Source organism: Gossypium hirsutum, chromosome A05 (assembly GCF_007990345.1).
Source record: "Gossypium hirsutum isolate 1008001.06 chromosome A05, Gossypium_hirsutum_v2.1, whole genome shotgun sequence".
NCBI lineage: Eukaryota > Viridiplantae > Streptophyta > Magnoliopsida > Malvales > Malvaceae > Gossypium > Gossypium hirsutum.
In genome coordinates this window covers 1,715,365-1,725,730 of record NC_053428.1, presented here as the reverse complement: position 1 = coordinate 1,725,730, position 10,366 = coordinate 1,715,365, and positions in this window count along the sequence as shown.

The following is a 10,366-nucleotide window of genomic DNA, read 5'->3' as shown; positions in this document are numbered from 1 at the left end:
AGGGGGCCACGCATGGAAGCTTGCGACGGCTAGCTTGGGGAAGCAAACTAGGGTTTGCTGAAAATGGGGTTAATCTTGGGCTAGGGTTATGTTTGTTTTGGGTTTAAGGTTAATTTTGGGTAGTTTGGGCCATATGAAATTTGGGCTGCAATGTATTTGGTTTATGTTTTATTTTTATTTTGTTTTTGTTTTGCACTGGGCCCGGGCAAAATGGGCTCGTACAGCTGCCCCTCTTTGCTCATTTTCGTGTAACGAGAATAGAGCAAAGACATCAAAAGGGCCAATTTTGCCCGGTCTTGCCGAGTCTTGACTTTTTGGTGCTCATCTTCTTCAAGTAGCCTTATTCCAACCTGCCACGTCTTGTTGCTTCGATCCACTCAACTGCAACTTCAGATACGCCTTGTAGCTTCAATCTACTCTGCTACGACTCCATGGGGATGAGATTTGTGTTTTTAGTCTGCTCCACTACTATTTAGGGAGATAAGATCTGTGGTTTCTTCTGCTCCGCTACTGCTTAAGGAGATAAGACTTGATGCGATCTGCTCCACTACTGTTTAGGGAGATAAGATCTGTGGTTTTGTCTGCTCCACTACTGCTTAGGGAGATGAGTTATCGGCTTCAATGTACTCCACTGTAGTCAGGGAGGTAAAATCTGCCATCATCGATCTGCTTCGCTGCCAAATACAGGAGGGCAAGATCTGCAATCCTCAATCTATTCCACTATCAAATACAGGGACAATATCTGCTTTCTTCGATCTACTTCACCACCAGTATGGGAAGACAAGATCTGTATCTTGAATCCACTTCCTATCAATATAGGAAGATAGGACCTGCTATCTTCGATCTACTTCACGCCAATACATGAAGACAAGATCTGCTTTCTGTGATCTACTTCGCCACCAATATGGGAAGACAAGATCTGCATCTTCGATCCACTTCCTACCAATATAGGAAGATAGGATCTGCTACCTTCGATCTACTTCACGCCAATACATGAAGACAAGATTTGCTTTCTTCGATCTACTTCGCCACCAATATGGGAAGACAAGATCTGCATATTCGATCCACTTCCTACCAATATAGGAAGATAGGACCTGCTATCTTCGATCTACTTCACGCCAATACATGAAGACAAGATCTGTTTTCTGCGATCTACTTCGTCACCAGTATGGGAAGACAAGATCTGCGTCTTCGATCCACTTCCTACCAATATAGGAAGATAGGACCTGCTATCTTCGATCTACTTCACGCTAATACATGAAGACAAGATCTGTTTTCTGCGATCTACTTCGCCACCAGTATGGGAAGACAAGATCTGCATCTTCGATCCACTTCCTACCAATATAGGAAGATAGGACCTGCTATCTTCGATCTACTTCACGCCAATACATGAAGACAAGATCTGTTTTCTGCGATCTACTTCGCCACCAGTATGGGAAGACAAGATTTGCGTCGTCGATCCACTTCCTACCAATATAGGAAGATAGGACCTGCTATCTTCGATCTACTTCACGCCAATACATGAAGACAAGATCTGCTTTCTTCGATCTCAATCCATCCCACTGTAACTTCAGGGGTATAGGATTTGTTTCTTTGATCTGTCCTCTGGGGAGCATGACCTGCAAAATCTATTTCATGGACCTATTTATGCCTAGTGTTTAGGATGACATGATCAGAATGAATCAAATGCTCCTAACTAGATGTGTATGTATTATATTTGTAGAATGTCATGAGAATGATCCATTTTAATGCTTAGGTTGTCATTCCTCATTGTTCATCAAGGTTCTATCACTGATGCCTTCTTGTTCAGCCAGTACCTTTGACAGAAAACCCAAAGAAATAGACGTTATTTAGACTATCATTTCTCAAATGTTTCCAACCCTTAGGTTTGGTTAGTTCTAAACAATAGTCCTGTTTCAGGTCCTCGTATTATTTAGAAACTTTCAGAGTAATATGCAGAACTCCTTCTGCATGTGTATTGTCAGTCCATTAATCGTTATTTCAATGAAAAATGCTTGAAATAGATTATCAAAATGGACAAAATGAAATTTTGTTGAGAGCAAATCTCTAAACAAACAAATTAAGATAGCAAATTTTGCTGAGATACGAGATGAATAAGATGAAAAAGATTATCACAATGAATAAGATGAAACTTTATTGAGAGCAGAGCTCTAAATGAACAAATAGCAAATTTTGCTAAGATGTAAATAAGATAAAAAAAAGATGCCCCAGATATCGCAGCATGAGCTTCTCTGCACAAACTCTGTGTTTAGAAGTCCTAAAAGACTTTGTTGATGCCCCAAGATGTAGCGTCTCTCCTTCTTGTTAATTCGGAGAAGACAAAACTACTCTATGCCTCATCTTTGATCGAAAATTTGAATTGCCCATTCCTGGGTTTTCAATTCAAAGCCCCTTTGGTCTCAAGGTGCCCTTTGCGGGTTTTCGCCTTGGCCTCTCCCTTTTTTGTTTTTTTAGGCAAAGTACCTCTTCACTGAATCCGAATTCACAAGATTGGGCAAGCTTTTGCCATCCATCCCAGTTAAAATTAATGCCCCTCCTGAAAAGGCCTTTTTTACTACATAAGGTCCCTCCCAGTTTGGCATCCACTTTCCTCTGAAGTCTTTTTGTATGGGAAGGATCTTCTTCAGTACCAAGTCCCCTTCATGGAAGTTTCTAGGACGAACTTTCTTATTGTAAGCTCGCATCATTCATTTCTGGTACATTTGACCATGACGGATAGCTCTTAACCTCTTTTCTTCAATCAAGTTCAGCTGATCATATCGGGATTGGACCCATTCTGCTTCGTCTAACTTTAGTTCTGAAAAAAACTCGGAGAGAGGGAATTTCAACCTCAATTGGTAGCACTGCCTCCATTCCATAAACCAAAGAGAATGGTGTTGCCCCGGTAGAAGTCCTGACGGACGTTCGATAAGCATAGAGGGCGAATGGCAACTTCTCGTGCCAATCTCTATAGGTCTCAGTCATTTTCCCTACAATCTTTTTGATATTTTTATTGGCTACCTCCACCGCACCATTCATCTTTGGACGATATGGCGATGAGTTGTGGTGCTTGATATTGAATTGACTACAAACCTCTGCTATCGTGCTATTATTCAAATTTAATGCGTTGTCAGATATAATCCTTTCGGGCATTCCATACCGACATATGATTTCCTTCTTTAAAAACTTGCTGACAGCTGCCTTTGTGACGTTGGCGTAAGAAGTAGCCTCTACCCACTTAGTAAAGTAGTCAATCACTACAAAAATGAAACGATGTCCGTTTGAAGCCTTTGGCGATATCGGCCCAATGACGTCCATGCCCCACATGAAGAAAGGCCATGGGGAAGTCATGACGTGAAGAGGTGATGGAGGCACATGAATTTTGTCTCCGTAAATCTGGCATCTATGGCACTTTTTAGCATATTTGATGCAGTCTCCTTTCATGGTAGACCAATAATATCCAAATCTCATGATCTGTCTGGCCATTGTGAAACCGTTAGCGTGTGTTCCACAAATACCATCATGGACTTCTTCCAAGATCTGCTTGGCCTCCACAGCGTCCACACATCTTAACAGTACCTGATCTTTTCCTCTTTTGTACAAGATCTCTCCATCTAAGACGTAATCACTGGCCAGCCTCCTCAACATTCTCTTGTCATTCTCAGTTGCTTGGTTTGGGTATTCACGATTTTTCACGTATCGCAATATATCCTGATACCAAGGGTTGTCGTCCTTTTCTTCTTCTTCGTCAATGTTACAACAGTGGGCTGGAGCACCATAAATGCTCATTTGGATAGGCTTCACATCCTCTGGTCTATTTACTTTGATCATGGAAGCCAATGTAACTAAAGCGTCGGCCATCTGATTCTCGTCTCGTGGGAGATAACAAAAAGTGATGTCGTCAAACTCCTCAATCAATTCTAGGACTATCCTTCGGTAACTAATCAACTTAGGGTCTCTTGTTTCCCATTCGCCTTTGAGCTGATAAATTACCAATGCCGAATCCCCATATACCTCAAGTACCTTGATTTTACGTTCCATAGCCGCGCGGATTCCCATGATACATGCTTCATATTCCGCCATGTTATTTGTGCAATCAAAATCTAGTTTACTGGTGAAAGGATAATGATCACCGTTTGGAGATACCAAGACTGCCCCAATCCCGTTGCCCATGGCATTTGAGGCTCCGTCAAAATTTAATTTCCAAGTATTGCCTTCTTGTGTGCTTGCTTCAGTAGTTGCCACATACATCAGATCCTCATTTGGGAAATCAAAGTTCAAAGGCTCATAATCGTCCAGGGCTCTACTTGCTAGAAAATCTGCTATCGCGCTCCCTTTTACAGCCTTTTGATTCACATAGGTTATGTCAAATTCAGATAGTAGAATTTGCCATCGGGCCATCCTTCCGTTTAGAGCAGTTGACTCCATCATGTATTTCAGAGGGTCTAACTTTGAGATTAACCAAGTCGTATGGTACAACATGTATTGTCTCAATCTCCGAGTAGTCCAAACCAATGCGCAACATAATTTTTCAATTGGCGAATTTCTCGTTTCGCATTCAGTGAACTTCTTACTGAGATAATAGATCGCTCTTTCTTTTCGTCCTGACTCATCATGTTGGCCGAGCACGCACCCCATGGAATTCTCAAATACTGCCAAGTATAGTATCAGTGGCTTGTCAGGGCAAGGTGGCATCAGTACTGGGGCGTTGGACAAGTAATGTTTAACTCTTTCGAAAGTTTTCTGGCACTCTTTATCCCATACACCTGGATTGTGTTTCCTAAGAAGACGGAATATGGGGTCACATTTCTTAGTTAATTGTGAAATGAATCGAGCGATGTAATTTAGTCTTCCTAGGAAACCCCGAACTTCTTTCTGAGTACTTGGCGGAGGTAATTCTTGTATGGCCTTAACTTTGTCTGGGTCAATTTCAATTCCCTTTTCGCTGACTAAGAATCCTAGCAATTTTCCTGATCTCGCCCCGAAAGTACACTTGGCTGAGTTAAGTTTTAGCTGGAACTTCCTTAACCTTAGAAACAGTTTTCTCAGAACTTGTACGTGTTCCCCTTCTGTTCTGGATTTTGCGATCATGTCATCAACATAAACTTCTATCTCTTTATGCATCATATCATGGAATAATGCTACCATGACTCTCTGACACGTTGCTCCCGTATTTTTCAACCCAAAAGGCATTACTTTATAACAAAACGTCCCCCAAATCGTTATGAATGTGGTCTTCTCCCTGTCTTCAGAAAGCATCTTAATTTGGTTGTACCCGGAGAAACCATCCATGAAAGAGAACAGTGTGTATCCGGCCGTGTTGTCTACCAAGGTATCGATATGAGGCAGTGGGAAATTATCTTTTGGGCTGGCTTTGTTCAAGTCTCTGTAGTCCACACACATTCGCACCTTCCCATCTTTCTTAGGAACAGGGACTATATTGGCTACCCATTTTGAGTACTTGACCACCTGTAAGAAACCAGCATCAAATTGCTTCTTAACTTCTTCCTTTATTTTTAGCAAGACATCAGGCCTCATCCTTCGAAGCTTTTGTTGGACTGGTTTGCATTCTTCCTTTATAGGCAATCGGTGTACCACGATATCAGTACTTAACCCTGGCATATCTTGGTAGGACCATGCGAAGACATCTTTAAACTCTTGAAGCAACTCAACAAGGTCTTGCCTTGTTTCCTTGGCAATGCAAGCGCCAACTTTTACCTCTCTGCCCTCTTCTAAGATCACAACTTCTACTGATTCCTTATAGGGTAGAATTTGTTTTTCTTCTTCTTCCATCATTCTTAACAAATCCGGAGATAAAACGCTGTCTTGGTCACCTTCAAAATCTTGAGGATCATCTATACTCATGTCTTGTTCAAATAGAGACTCTGAATTCGTAACAGCGTCATTCATCTCGTTGATATCTGAAGACCTGTTATTGGAACAAATGGAGGCCCAAATAAAAGAATCTAAGAATACTTGTATGCATAGTATGATTATAAAGGGAATGAAAAGAATGAAAGAATATTTGCTCAAGATGAAACTGAATGATAAGTTTTCACTAAAATTAGATTTTGGACATGTGCCTTTTGCAAAAGATTCTTATCACCCCCAGGCTTAGGGCAACAAGTGTTCTGAATATTACTCTAGATTAGCTCTAAAAATATAGGGATCTCTTCCACAGTCCCATTGTTCAAAACACTCCCAAATATGCAAAAGTTTGGAGACTTTTATTCCTCAGTTCCCTTTTCGGATATATCATTGAAATTCCTCGATATTCCTTTCAGGCTATTGACTTGTTCAAGGCATTACAACTCTTTGCTCATTATCGTGCAACGTAAAGATGCCTAGTCATTTGACTTTTGTCAGTTTCCAAGTTAACTGGGATAATTTTACCTAATTAGGGTCATTTTAGGGAAAGTCTAATGCAAAATAAAGCAATGCAATGCAAATGCATGAAATGAATGCAAAAGAAAGGAAGGCGTTGATTCTAAATTTAATTCTATTAGAATAATTTTTCTAAAAGACAGATTTTTTTACATGAAAATAGTTTACATATGTGGTATTGCCCTTCATAGTCCAAGTAAACGCTGATATTTTCTTCATGGTTAAACCCTGTAAATTCTCTAAAAGATGCATTTGCTAGCTCCTTACTGCTTAATCTGAGCCTCAATCTCTTGCTCGCTTATCTCCATGATACTCATCAAAAAGTGCCAGCTCTTGGATAATCTTCGTTGGCAATTAAATCAAGTCATGTATTCCTTCGTGGACTTCCGGCTTTCTCTCGTCATGCCTTTGTTGGCTTGAATCTCTAGAAATTACATTATGTATTCCTCCGTGAACTACCAGCTTTCTCTCATCGTGTTTACTCAGACTATATTCAGGCGACCGCACTATAATCCACTTTATCAAGAAATTCGCTTCCTTATGACAAACTATTCTATTTAGGAATCGAATTTCGAATCAACACATTCTTTTCTTTGATGTAATGTAATGCAAATGCATGAATGCAAAAAGAAAGGAAGACATTGATTCTGAATTTAATTTCATTGGAACAACTTTTCTAGAAAACAAATTCCTTTACATAAAAGGGACTACATACACGGTCTTTCTCTCATATTCCAAGTGAAGACACTTTTCTTCCTCTTCATATCTGGATCTTATGGTCGAGTCTAACGAATTCTCCAAGAGATGTCTATATTAACTCCTTTTTTTGCTTGATCCAGGCTGCGACTCGTTGCTCACTTATTTCTATGATACTTTTCAGCTCTTTTAAGAAAGTCAAGACATGACAGCTCTTGAATAATCATTGTTAGTTTCTGTCTTTAGGCAATGAAGCAAAGTCTTGTATTTCTTCACGGACTATCAGCCTTCTTTCATGTATTCACTTGGACCATATTTAGACAACCGTGTTATAATCCACTTTATCAAAAAATTTGTTTTCTTATGACAAACTGTTCTATTTAGCAATCAAATATGAATCAACACCTCCTTCCTAGGATGATGTAATACAATGCAATTATAAACAAAAAAACAAAACACGTTAGTGCAGAATAAATAACAAATAAAGCAATTCGGGTGACCACTAGGGGTTTGGAGTGGCTCTACGTAGGGTAGGCTCCTAGGTCTCTCTATATGTGGTTTGGTTCTAGAGTAAGGGTACCTGAACCAGCAGATTCCTCGATCCTCACCCATTATAGGCTCATATGGACCGAGTTCAGTTCAGGGGAATACATTTCCCTATGGCCATGCGGAGATGAAAATCTCACGAAGACATAGGTACGGATGTATCCCGGAAGCGATTCACTATCCCATGCGGAGGTGAAAACCTCACGAAGGCGTAGTTTCTCACTCCCACTTAAAAGGTGTGACCAACGGTCATGCAATGGAATGTGCAGAGGTATAAAATAAAATACAGAACACGATAAAAATATAACTCAAAACAAAAGAGATGCAATGAAAGGATCGTAAATTTAAATCGAATTTTCCACTTTCAACAAAAAGACAAGAAATAATCAACACGTGGCTTGACTCTCTTATCGTCCCCAGCGGAGTCGCCAAGCTGTTGACACCATTTTTTTGATGGAAAACGGGGTCAACTTGGGTTTTGAAAAATGAAAACGAAAGTGGGAGTCGCCACCAATCTTTTTTGATGAGGTGTGATCGGGTCACCTCGAAGAGTGGCTGTTTTTAATAAACGATTTAATTTTTATTGAAATAACGATTTTGGTCTACGAAATTCAGAAAAAAAAAGGATTCGGGAGTCGGTTACGCACGAGGAATGATTAGCACCCTCGATACGCCCAAAATTGGTACCTAGTTGATTAATCATTGTCTTAGTGTCGAAAATTGAAAATTTGAAGAGTTTTAAAAAAAAATACGATCCTTAAAAGAAACTCTGATAACGTGAATTGAAATATAAGATTCTCTTGTTCCGAAGGAATATCACATCCAGCACGTTAGGACACGATACTCTATACCATCGAAACCAAGATCACCTTATAGCTTATTGAAGCCATACTTTGAAGCTTTAAGAGGATATTTGGCTATTTAGTTGAACAAGAAATCGAAACCCAGCATGTTAGGGCACATTTTCTTGATTTTATTTAACACTCGTATTATGATTTAAAAGAATATGCCGTTATTTAGGTTAAACGAGAAAAATCGAAACCCAGTAAGTTAGGGCACGATCTCTCAAATTTCCCGAACGCAGAATATTGCATTTATTAGAGAATTTTCTTTTTATGAAAGAATAACAAGTATGAAATTCAAAACGATGTGTATTTGATTTGTTCGGAATAAGGTAAAACAATCTACATTAAATGTATGCATTCGAGCTTTAATGCACGATGTGATTTGAATGAAACGAGGAAAAATGATGATATAAACGTGGCATAATAATTGGCAAATAAAATACTACCACAATAAATCACAATAACATGACAATATGAGTAAACGAACTACAAAGTACCTAATGATAATAACCATACAACACATATTATATTGGCATCAATATTAATGATAAAGAAATGAAACAAAATAATATATGAAACAACTTGAAGTAACTAGTATGAAACAAATTAAAATGAATGAGGTAAAAAACGATTTAAAACAAATAATATACGAAGCAAATTAAAATAAATAAAAAATGAATAACAAGCTAATTTTAGATGAGTAATATATGTAAAAACACGTTTGAGATAAATATTACAAGAAGCAATTTAAAATAAATAGCATGAAACGATTTAAAATCATCAATGTACAAAACAACAAAAATGATACATAGAACCAAGTAAAATAAATGATTTATAAAGCAATTTAAAATAAATAGTAAAAGGTTTAAAATAATAACAGATGAAAAATAAATTTGAAACAAGTAATATATATATAAATATTTAAACAAGATGTTATATGAAAGTACTAAAATAGCTCAAAAAGAATTTTAAAATGATGATTTTATAAAACAAGCTAAAGTTATTAAGATGGTTCCACTCATGTACAAAAATATTGTGAGTCTTCACGATAATATGTATTATAAATTGAACACTCAATGAGAATTGTAACACCCCTTACCCGAGACCGTTTCCGGAGTTGAGCACGAGGCATTACTTAGCTTATCTTACCAGTTCGGAGCATAAAAACTAGGTTTGAAAATTTATTTCATTATTCGCAGCAAATCTGTCTAATCGCGCAGCAGTTACTAAATTAATTATAACTTGAGCTACAGAACTCGAAATTTAATCCCGTAAATTTTCCCTGAAACTAGACTCATATATCTACTCACCATAAAATTTTTAGAATTTTTGGTTCAGCAAATTAGTACAGTTTATTAGTTAAAGTCTCCCCTGTGTCACCACCAGACTGCCCTGACCTCTAGTCACTAAAAATAAGTTTTCTCACTATAGGATTTTCATATGAAGTTCTTACTTGTTTCTATAGAAAATAGACTCATTAAGGAATCTAAGCATGTAAATTTCAACTCATAACCATTTTTGTACAATTTGTAATTATTTTCTAAACTCAGAACAGGGGACTCCAAAAATAGTTCTGACCCTATCTTACTAAAATTCACATATCTTAAAATATAAATTTCTTTTTTTTCTACACCGTTATTTTTCCATGAAAATAGACTCAACAAGCTTTAATTCCATATATCATTCACCCTCTAATTCATTTTATACTATCTTGGGTGATTTTTCAAATTCACGTCACTGTGCTGCCTGAATTCTGTTTCTTTGCAAAATTTTATCCTTTCATGATTTCCATGCATAATTTATCACCTAATCTTTCATAACAACAAACACCTTCATCCTTAATCATTTTAATAACCATACATCATCAACTACTTACACATCACTCATTAGCAAAA